The 9,863-nt window shown below is 35.5% G+C and overlaps 1 pseudogene; it reads left to right on the top strand.

The window, feature by feature from the left end:
• The first annotated feature begins 8,895 nt into the window (after positions 1-8,895).
• Positions 8,896-9,159, top strand: Gm19855 (annotated as a pseudogene).
• Positions 9,160-9,863: the final 704 nt, after the last annotated feature.

Here is a 9,863-nt window from a genome sequence, read left to right as displayed (position 1 = left end):
GGTCACTTCTAGGTAGTGTATAAAGGGTTCGATTTCTCAAATCCTTTCAAGCAAATCAAAGAAACTGTACGTTACTACATTAAAGTGCTGGATTTCAATTTTGGATTGAAAGATATATTCCGTACCAACACAAGGGATGATTAACAGAATCGTCAATGACATATTAAGGAGTAATGAAGATAGCTATCATATGATGGCTTTCTGAAACTATAGTTTTCACCTCAGTGAGATTAGGGTCTAAGACAATTAGTGAAAAATTTAGTCTCTGTTCTGTGCATCTAATAGACTGCAAACAAATCTGACTCAGAAATAAAATTAATCATAGGATATTAGAAGAATTCTAAGTCTTATTATTTAAAGCATTTGAAATCTAATTACTGAGGGTTTCTCATTACCATGAATGATGGGGAAAGTATAGAGAAAATGTTAATATACGGTGTTCTAATTATTAATAGGTTTATAAAGTAAGCATGTCTGAATCACAAATATCAAACTAAGTGGTAATTATACTGCATATTCTCTATTTTACTTATCACCATATTGCCAGCCTGACTGTTACAGGGTATTTGATCACACTGTGAACCCTGAGATTGTGTTGTTTACTGGAAAAATCTGTTTCTAATTCTGGTGTGGCTCAACCTTACCATATACCTTTAATCCCAAGCAATGAAGGTAAAGTTAGTTTTTAGAAGGAAGCACCTATATTTGAATGTGATGTCTAATTGAGTGGCAGACAAAGTGATGAACCAGAGCATGATATGACACAATAGGATATGCCCACTTCACCCGAGATGAGGGAGAAGAGGAAAGCTACTTAAGAGAAAGCAGTACAGAGAGGAGGAGAAAGGAGAGAGCACTGTTACAGTCACAGTTGTACAGGGACAGGTGGCAGAGACAGAGCAAGCTAGACACAGGTGAAGATAGAACGAGCCAGAGAATGAGAAGGAGATAGAAGATTAAAATAGATTGCTAAAGTTAGTATGAGACCAAGCACAGAAATTCAGGGTAAGCTGAGAGAAGCCAGATTGAATCAGTCAACATGGAAAGGAGTCTGACCCAGAACAACTAGATTGATTTAGCCAGCTGAAGTTTAGAAAGAACTAGAAATGGTGATCTTATTCAGCAAGAATTCCCAGAGGCTGAAAACATTTTAGGCCGAGGTAAGACTGTACAGAGGCTAGAACCTTCCAGGACTGGGCCTAGGTTAGCAAACAGAGGCAATAGTTACTTCCAGAAAATAAAAGATACTTTTTACACTTGATCCATTACTGGCTTCTCTAATCTTTCATTTTTTAAAAAATTTTTATATCATTATTCTTTTTTACCTTTTTCTTAGTTTTGTTCAATGATTATTTGTTTATTTATTTATTTATGTACTTAATTTTTATTGAATATTTTATTTATTTACATTTCAAATGTTATCCCCTTTCCCAATTTCCCCTCTGAAAACCCCTTATCCCATTCCTCCTCCCCCTTCTTCTATGACGGTGCTCCCTATCCACCCTGTCATTACCCTACACTGAGGCATTGAGCCTTCACAGGATCAAGAGCCTCTCCTCCCACTGATGCCCAACAAGGATACCCTCTGCTACATATGCTGCTGGAGCCCTGGGTTGTTCCATGTATATCCTTTGGTTGTTGGTTTAGTCCCTGGGAGCTCTGGAGGTGGGGGGTTGTTTGGATGATATTGTTGTTCTTCCTATGGGGTTGCAAACCCCTTTAGCTCCTTCAGTCCTTCCTCTAACTCCTCCATTGGTGTCCCCATGCTCAGTCCAATGGTTGGCTGTGAGCATCTGCCTCTGTATGTCAGGCCCAGGCAGAGCCTCTCAGTTATATTAGGCTCCTGTCAGCAAGCACTTCTTGGCATCTGCAACAGAGTCGGGGTTTGGTGTCTGTATATGAGATGAAGCCCCAGGTGCGGCAGTCTCTGGATGGCCTTTCCTTCAGTCTCTGCTCCACACTTTGTTTAAAAGCAGTTATAATGCTCTGAATGGAACCCAGAGATTTGTGTATGCTAGACAAGCTCTACCAATAACTTAACCCCACTGGTTATTGACTTTTAATATATAAATGCCTAATAAGTAAAGAAATCACGCCCTCAGACAAAATGCAAGTATATTTGAAACTCTTAAATCTCAGGAAACATGGATTGGGTAAGAACATTTTCTCTGCAAGCATAAGAACTTGAATTCAAATCTCCAGCACCTACATAGAAAGGACAAACATGGTTATATTTGCCTATTTCCCCAACATAGGGAAGGGGAGCAGAAGTGACCCTGCTAGCCAGCTAGTCCACAAGCCTAGCCAAAGCAGTAATCGTTAGTTTGCTGAGTGACTTTGTCTAGTAGCACTAAGATGGAGAGAGACAAAAAAAGACATATGTGGTCATCTGCATATGTGTTCACAGGCACCAAGATTCATAATAGAACTTGAGCAATTGAAATGAAGAGAGTCAAAAATATGTTTATGATATGTCCTCAAACAAAGACTGGGGAAGTGTAGTAAATTCCAAATGAAATAAAAGCTAATTCTTACAGCACTTACCCCTAAACTGGATATCTACATTAACTCACCCACCAAAAGGCTCAGGAAATATCACCAAAGAGAAAAAAGAAAAAGGAAAAGCCCGAGGATGGGTAAGAATGCTGAAGGATACAGAAAACTGAAATATTAGCTGTGTGACATTAAATAGCTAGAACAATCGTGAACCCACAGCAACTGTGGCTGTTGCACAAGACCTACACAATAATGAGCCAGTCAATATCCCAAGAACAGTGGAGTTGGGGGAATGATTTCAAGGCTCCACCCAATATTGAGAAGCTATTGACAGTGGATAGTTGCTGGAGGAAGAGAATTATATGGGTTAATGAGGCTGTAGGCACTGTTGAGTTTCCCATGGTCCAGTGAATGATCCCACATCAATGTACATATAGGTAGCAATAACTAAGCGTAATGAGTTGTTAAAAAAAGACTGTGAAGCTGGGAGGGGATATGATATGGGATAATTATTGGAGGGGAAAGTATGGATGAGTATAATAATCATATTTTATTGTATATATGCATGAAATTTTCAAAAATAAAAACTTTTAAATACTTTAATCCACAAGCACCATCCTTATTCTGTAAATTACGAGGGCAGTGGTTACTCTTTCAAATGTTATCAGAAAGGAAGAAATTAACATTATATATCATCTTATGTACTGTATTATCTTCTCTAATGATATTAATTCTAGGTTGTTTTATATCTAGTCAGGCCCCAGGAAAGTTGAACTGCTTGCTCAAGATAACATAGTAAGTAGTGAGTCACAAATAAAATTCCAGGACTCTGAATCCAAACTCAAGCCCTTTCTGCCATGAAATCACAAGGAGAAGATTGGAGTTAAAAATAATTACTGAAAAATGATTCCTTTCTCTAAAACTAATTTGAATTATAATTATCATTGATAAAAAGTTTCAAAGTATAATAAATGAATCTTGTACAAATTAATCAAGACCAGGGAAAAGTGGAATTTGAGAGAATGTATTGTTATTAAATTTAAATATAATTATGATTTCAATTTTAAACGTTTATTTAAATGTAATTATCTTATACACATATTGATTACTGAATGCACATTATATTCCCTGTGTGCTATATATACTGTGGTAGGAATGGGTGTACAATTATGAATGATGCCAATTGTGTCCTTGAGAAATAATAATTCAGAACATTTTGCATTCTCAAATTAGGTTTAATGGGAAATTTGTTGCTATGGGAATCCTCACAAGACATATCAGTAGATTTTGGAGCATGACATATTTCTGAAGAAAGGAGATATTTCCATAAGTCATGCAGGAGTGTTTATCTGATTACTTTATTACCACATTGGGAAACGAGTAGTTCATTTTAATTTCTTTCTGCTAATAGACTCTCTCAAAATCCCTTTTTTATCATCCCCCATTTCTCTTTCTGTTTTCTTATTCCTTAGCTTCTCTTTTCAGTAACTATTTGTTTTTATGAAACCTTTCATGACTACTTACTGATGTCATCTCTACTGTCTCCTTCAGACCAGTGTTAGAAATTCCTCATATGCATATAATTCCTATATATGCATAGATGATTCGAATACTAACAACAAATAAAAGATCACATACATATATGTGGTGGAAAGGGTCATCATGAACATTCTAACTAAGAAATTATTTAACTTGTTTGAACAGTTATTTATTTATTTTTTTATTTACTGGCACTTTAGGTATTGAATGAATTTATGTCATTAGTCCTTACTAGTCCCCAAATGAACTCCTGTATCTAAAGTCTCATCTTTTAATTTTCTTTTTTTACATCTTATTTCTTTTACTTAAATTTCTTCAGAAGCAAACTGATTACATAAAGCAGATTAGTGGTATCTAGAATTGGATAAAAATTGTTATAGACTCACTTTGGAGAATAATGGAAATTCGTATTTCTTTTTTAAAACCAAAAAACCAACATTTTTCATTAGATATTTTACTTATTTACATGTCAAATGTTAACCCCTCTCCTAGTTTCCCCTCTGAAAACCCCCTATCCCTTTCCCCCTCCCCCTGCTCACCAACCTACCTACTCCTGCTTCCTGGCCTGGCATTCCCCTAGGAACATACATGAGGACCCACGATCTCACACTGGTCATGAACAGTATCTTTCTGGAAGGTATTTCTTAACTGAGGAGTATCAGTCCACATTTCACTGCAGATGTGTCCAAAGGAGCACACAACCAAGGGAGTGTCCACATAGTTCATTTCACTCAGCTCACCAGCACAATTCTTCCAGGGTTTTTACCAGTCACTCTGTTCTAGAGCCTGCTTCTGTTTTTCCTGTCTACTCTAGAAAGATACCATGTAGAAGTTCAGGACCAAGAAGTGAGTAAATTCAGGTATTTAACACAGATCAATACATAGGACTAGAAAGAGAAAATCCTTGGCATCTATTTCCATTAAATCTGAACTGTTTAACTCTACCATAGGCACATAGTTTCTTATTTATTACACAAATGTCTAATGCACTGCATAAAGCACACTTTCTATGTGAAGTATTACAATATGTCTCCATAAATCTTTGCAAAGATGAGGGAGAAGGCAGGTGATAAAGTATGGCTCTATAAAAAGCAAATATTTTATTTTATTTCCTTTTGTATTTAGGCCCATAACTATTTCAAAATAATCCATTTCTTAGAACCAAGTTAGACAAAATTCAAGTATATAATTGTGCAAGCAGGTTACAACTTCAATTCCAATTTCCTTTCAGCATTGTATTTATGTGAATAAGCATTCACCCTTTTAGAATAGAGGAACTTCATCTTTCTCTTAATCATGTTTTATTTTACTGGAAAGGACAAATTCTAGACCACTTATCCTACTAGCCCTGATTCCACTGAGAAAAAAAAATTAGAATTATGAGAATAATGGAGCTCCTTTTGACATGAGAGAAAATTACCCTTAATGGAATATAATAATCTCTCTAAACATTACACATTAAGCATTTGGGACAGAAATGTACATTAATATATTGTAACATCAAGTGAGTTAGTGATACGCTCCTAGAACCATCAAGACTCTTCTGGACCTCAAAGGACCCACTGACATTGTGTTAAGGACACAATTGCTGAAAATGCTGTTCTCTGCTGAGTTGTCACTGGCTCTTCATTTTTCTCTTGCTGGAATTTTCTTTCTTTTTCTATTAGATATTTTCTTCATTTACATTTCAAATGCTATTCCCAAAACCCCCTATACCCTCCCTCTGCCCTACTTCTTGGCCCTGGCATTCCCCTGTCCTGGGGCATATGATCTTTGCAAGACCAAGGGGCCTCTCCTCCCATTGATGGATGACTAGGCCATCTTCTGCTACATATGCAGCTAGAGACATGAGCTCTGGGGGGTACATAGCATCAACACCATCTTTTGATTGCTTTTAACAGAAAGGAACAAATTAAGAAATTTCGCATTCTGATCATAGAATTGCATTTTAGTTATTTAGAGATAGAGACCTATAAGTAGCTGGTAAAGCAGAAACAATTTATAAGTAATTATGTTTTATTTCATGGGTAAATTTTACATAGAAGGACTTAGTCAAATAAGGACTTGCTTCCTATGTAACAGAAACTCTTAATTTCTCGTCCTCTAATCTTATTCTCTTCCACCATACAGACTTAATATACTTGTATCTTATCTATCTATCTATCTATCTATCTATCTATCTATCTATCTATCTATCTATCAATATCTCTTTCTAATCAAGGAGAACTGTCTGATTCTTCTCTGATAATTTATATTTATTTATTTATTTAAAATATCTATTTTATTTTATTTTATTTTATGTGTATGAGTATATGCCTGTGTGTGTATGTACGTGCATTGTATGCACAAAAAAAGCCCACATAGGAAAGAAGAAGTGTAGGGTCCTCTGGAATGAGAGTTACAGATGGTAGGGAACCACTTTGTGGGTGCTGGCAACAATACCTGGGTCCTCTGCAAGAGGGATAAATGTTCTTAGCCACTAAACCATCTCTCTAATCCCTTATTTCATTTTAATTAATTAATTTTTGTACGTGTGTGTGCGTGCGCACGCACAGAGATATGTGTTCATGCAAATGTGTGAGCCTCGAGTTGTGATGTGCATGCATATTTAACCAAGGTCTCAACCTTGTGTTATATTTGTGATTTCTCTCTAGTTTTGTAAAGCAGTCTCTCATTGGGTTGGAAGTTAATGGATAGTTTAGACTGTGTGGTCAGTGAGCTCCAGAGAAGCCCTGGTCCATGCCCTAACCTACTCAGGAGATTACAGATCACTCTATGCAAGTGTTTATATGGCTAAAACTCAAGTACTAATGTTTGTGCAGCAGGGGCTTTATTGACTGAGCCATCTCCCCAGACTTCGTTTAGTAAAATAACAATAAATGAAAATTGTGAGATAGATGTTCATCTAAGTTGGTGGGAGAGAGAATGAAATGACCAGTGTTAATAAGACATGCCCAGATACATGAAAGAAATATCACAAACAAGAGGAACAAGTAAAACTTTAGTGTGGCATGTTCTCCTGAAAGTATAAGGCTTACTGAGCAAATGTCTGTCTTGAACTTGAATAGACAAAGAGGAGTGATTCGAAATTATGCTTTTTTCATTTAAAATGATAAAATGGAAATAATGATTCTTTGTCAAGAGTTGTTTTCAGTTAGAAAATGAATTGGAGGTATCATGAATCTTCTACATGTCATGATAAATTAAACTCAATTGTCTTAAACAATGATGAAAAATTGCTGTCTCAGAACTTTAGCGGAGACATGACCAAGCAGAGATAGTCAATATTACTGGAGACAGATTTTTCCCCCATCTCTTCTATCATCTACAGTATTTCTTCAGTCCAAAGCAAGCCTTAGCTTTCATAGAACATGTTTTTGAAGGTAGTAAGATGGAAGGCAATATGTAGCGTAAAGAAACAGTTATATAGTTATACCAAGTAGAAGGAAAGCTTGCTTGTTTGGTTTATTGTATCTTCTAGTAGTATTCTTGGAAAACTAACTCAACGCCTTTCCTAAAAGCGAATATCAATTTGCATTAGTCAAAATTGTGTCCCCTTGGTGGTAAGGGAAGGCAGTTGTCAGCTTCTACAATGTAGACTTGCTTCATAGAAAAGGAGATATTTTTAGCTGCAATAAATTTAAAATAAAAGAAGAAAGGGTCCTGAGCAGGCCAGTAGTCAAATACATACTAGTAGAGGGTTTGATTTGGCAGCAGATGGTGAAGATTGTCCTGAGTTTCCTGCCACTTCTGTGAACCCTTTCAGAAAGGGGAAGGTTTAGTGTCCAGGGTCACTCAGGGAAACGGGTCTACCTGAAAGAAATAGGAAAATCAGCTTATCTTATTTTGGGTAAGGAGTACAGTTTCTTTAAAGTTATTTTTTCCTTTTATTACTGCTTAGGTTTTTTTCTCTCCAAGTTCTTGCCTCGGGCACATATAACACAGACCCAAAAGTAGAACACAAACCAAACATTGACAATACTCAAAACATGGTCTTTCTAAATCCCTGGAATTTTTTCACATTATTTGTATTATTTTTTATTCTGTTGAATGGAATTCAAAAAAAACATATAAATTTTCATCAAAATGTTTATGAATATTTTTTGTATATTTTAAACATATAGCTAATACACGTATCTGATTTTCTTGTGGTCAGATGAAAATAAAATTCTGAATAGAAACTCAGCTATGAATTTTTATTATTTTAACACCTGTGTTTCTAGTTTTCTAACCGTTCTTCAATATACTAAAGAGTATTTGTCAGTCTTCTGATAGCAAATAGCTGAAATACTTCTTATGGCAAAGTAATATTAGCTGTAAGGTTAAAATAATTAGATACCTTAGGCTGAGGAATCCATGTGTTAAAATCAGGACCCCGTGAATATTAGGCAAGTCCACTACCACTGATATACTGCCCATCTCCAAATACTCCCTTGTTCAGTGAAGACTCTGAACTTTCCATTCATTGCTACAAATGTAATCAAAGTGAATTTCTGTTACTATCACAATGTCTGATATATACATATATATGCCTATACATAAATATATTTATACACATGTAAATGTGATTGGTGTTGGAAATGATTCCTTGAAAATCTAGAGTCTATATTCACTATTTCCAAGTAGCCCCATTTTGCTCATTAACACTCTCTTATAGTTACACCTTATTCAGAACATAGGATGAATATATTTTTTAGTACATCAAATAATCTTAAGAGTATTGTTGGGTATCACTTTAATTTTAGATTAAATTAAAACCTTGTTAGGTGCATCATGTCTTAGGTGTCAAACTGCCTTCCTTTTCAGCTTATGGCCTGAATGGAGTCACAGCAGTGGACTGGACACTGCTACAGGACAGGTATGTGCAACTGAAGGGCAGTGATAAAAAAGGAAGTCATATTGGAAGAGGTGCAATAGGATTAAGTGGAGTGTGCTACATAATTCTATTGGATAAGTACAACATAGAAAAGGATACTGCAGTCCATATGAAAAACAAGTTTGACAAGTACCACCTGGCATTGCATTGTAGGATGGAGCTTCAGTAGTTATGTGACACATAAAACAAAATACTTCATCTACTTCTAGCTGGGCCAGGGAGCCATAATTCTGCTAATAAACAGGTAAAAACATAGACTGTGCAAACACCCAGAGATCCATCCTAAAACAAGGACTGCATCCTAACTTTCACATACTAGATGCTGAATCTTTAACCTTGCTAAGGGGAGCACCTCGATTTGAATCTATTATGCTTCATCCTCCTTAGGAGCTTATGGTTATAAAATAATTACTAAAGCAGCTTAAATTTCTATTTAGTAAAAATTTAATATCATACTATACCATGAATATATTATCTATAAATTTCATTGAGTTTCAACTAACATAAAATAAAAACATTCAATTTAAGGAGTCTCCAAAATGCAGGAAATTGCATTGATTTTATTTTTTCTTTAATTGACTAAATAAACTTTATAACCAAGCAAATTACACGGTTAAAAGCATTCATATAATACTTGATTGCTATATCCTTATAGACATACTATTGGCCCCTAATGATTTTGACAATCTGTCAAAAAGGAAAGAAAACAGTCATTAGAATGTTACATTCCTTTTAAAATTTAGATTAGAATAATTTTGATGCTATAGAAGTAAGTGATTCAGTCCCAGAAGACAGTGTGCATGTATAATTTCAAATAATAGGCTATACTGCCTGGCTTGGTCTAATTAGTGTGGGAAGTACTATACAGCAACTGGGTTTGTGAGAATAATTTTAAGTGACTGTAGAGATTGCAAAACATCATAAAATGATAAGATAGGAGACATTTTGGAAT

The sequence above is a fragment of the Mus musculus genome, chromosome 8 (genome assembly GCF_000001635.26).
Source record: "Mus musculus strain C57BL/6J chromosome 8, GRCm38.p6 C57BL/6J".
NCBI lineage: Eukaryota > Metazoa > Chordata > Mammalia > Rodentia > Muridae > Mus > Mus musculus.
This window is presented reverse-complemented; position numbering and strand designations above follow the sequence as displayed.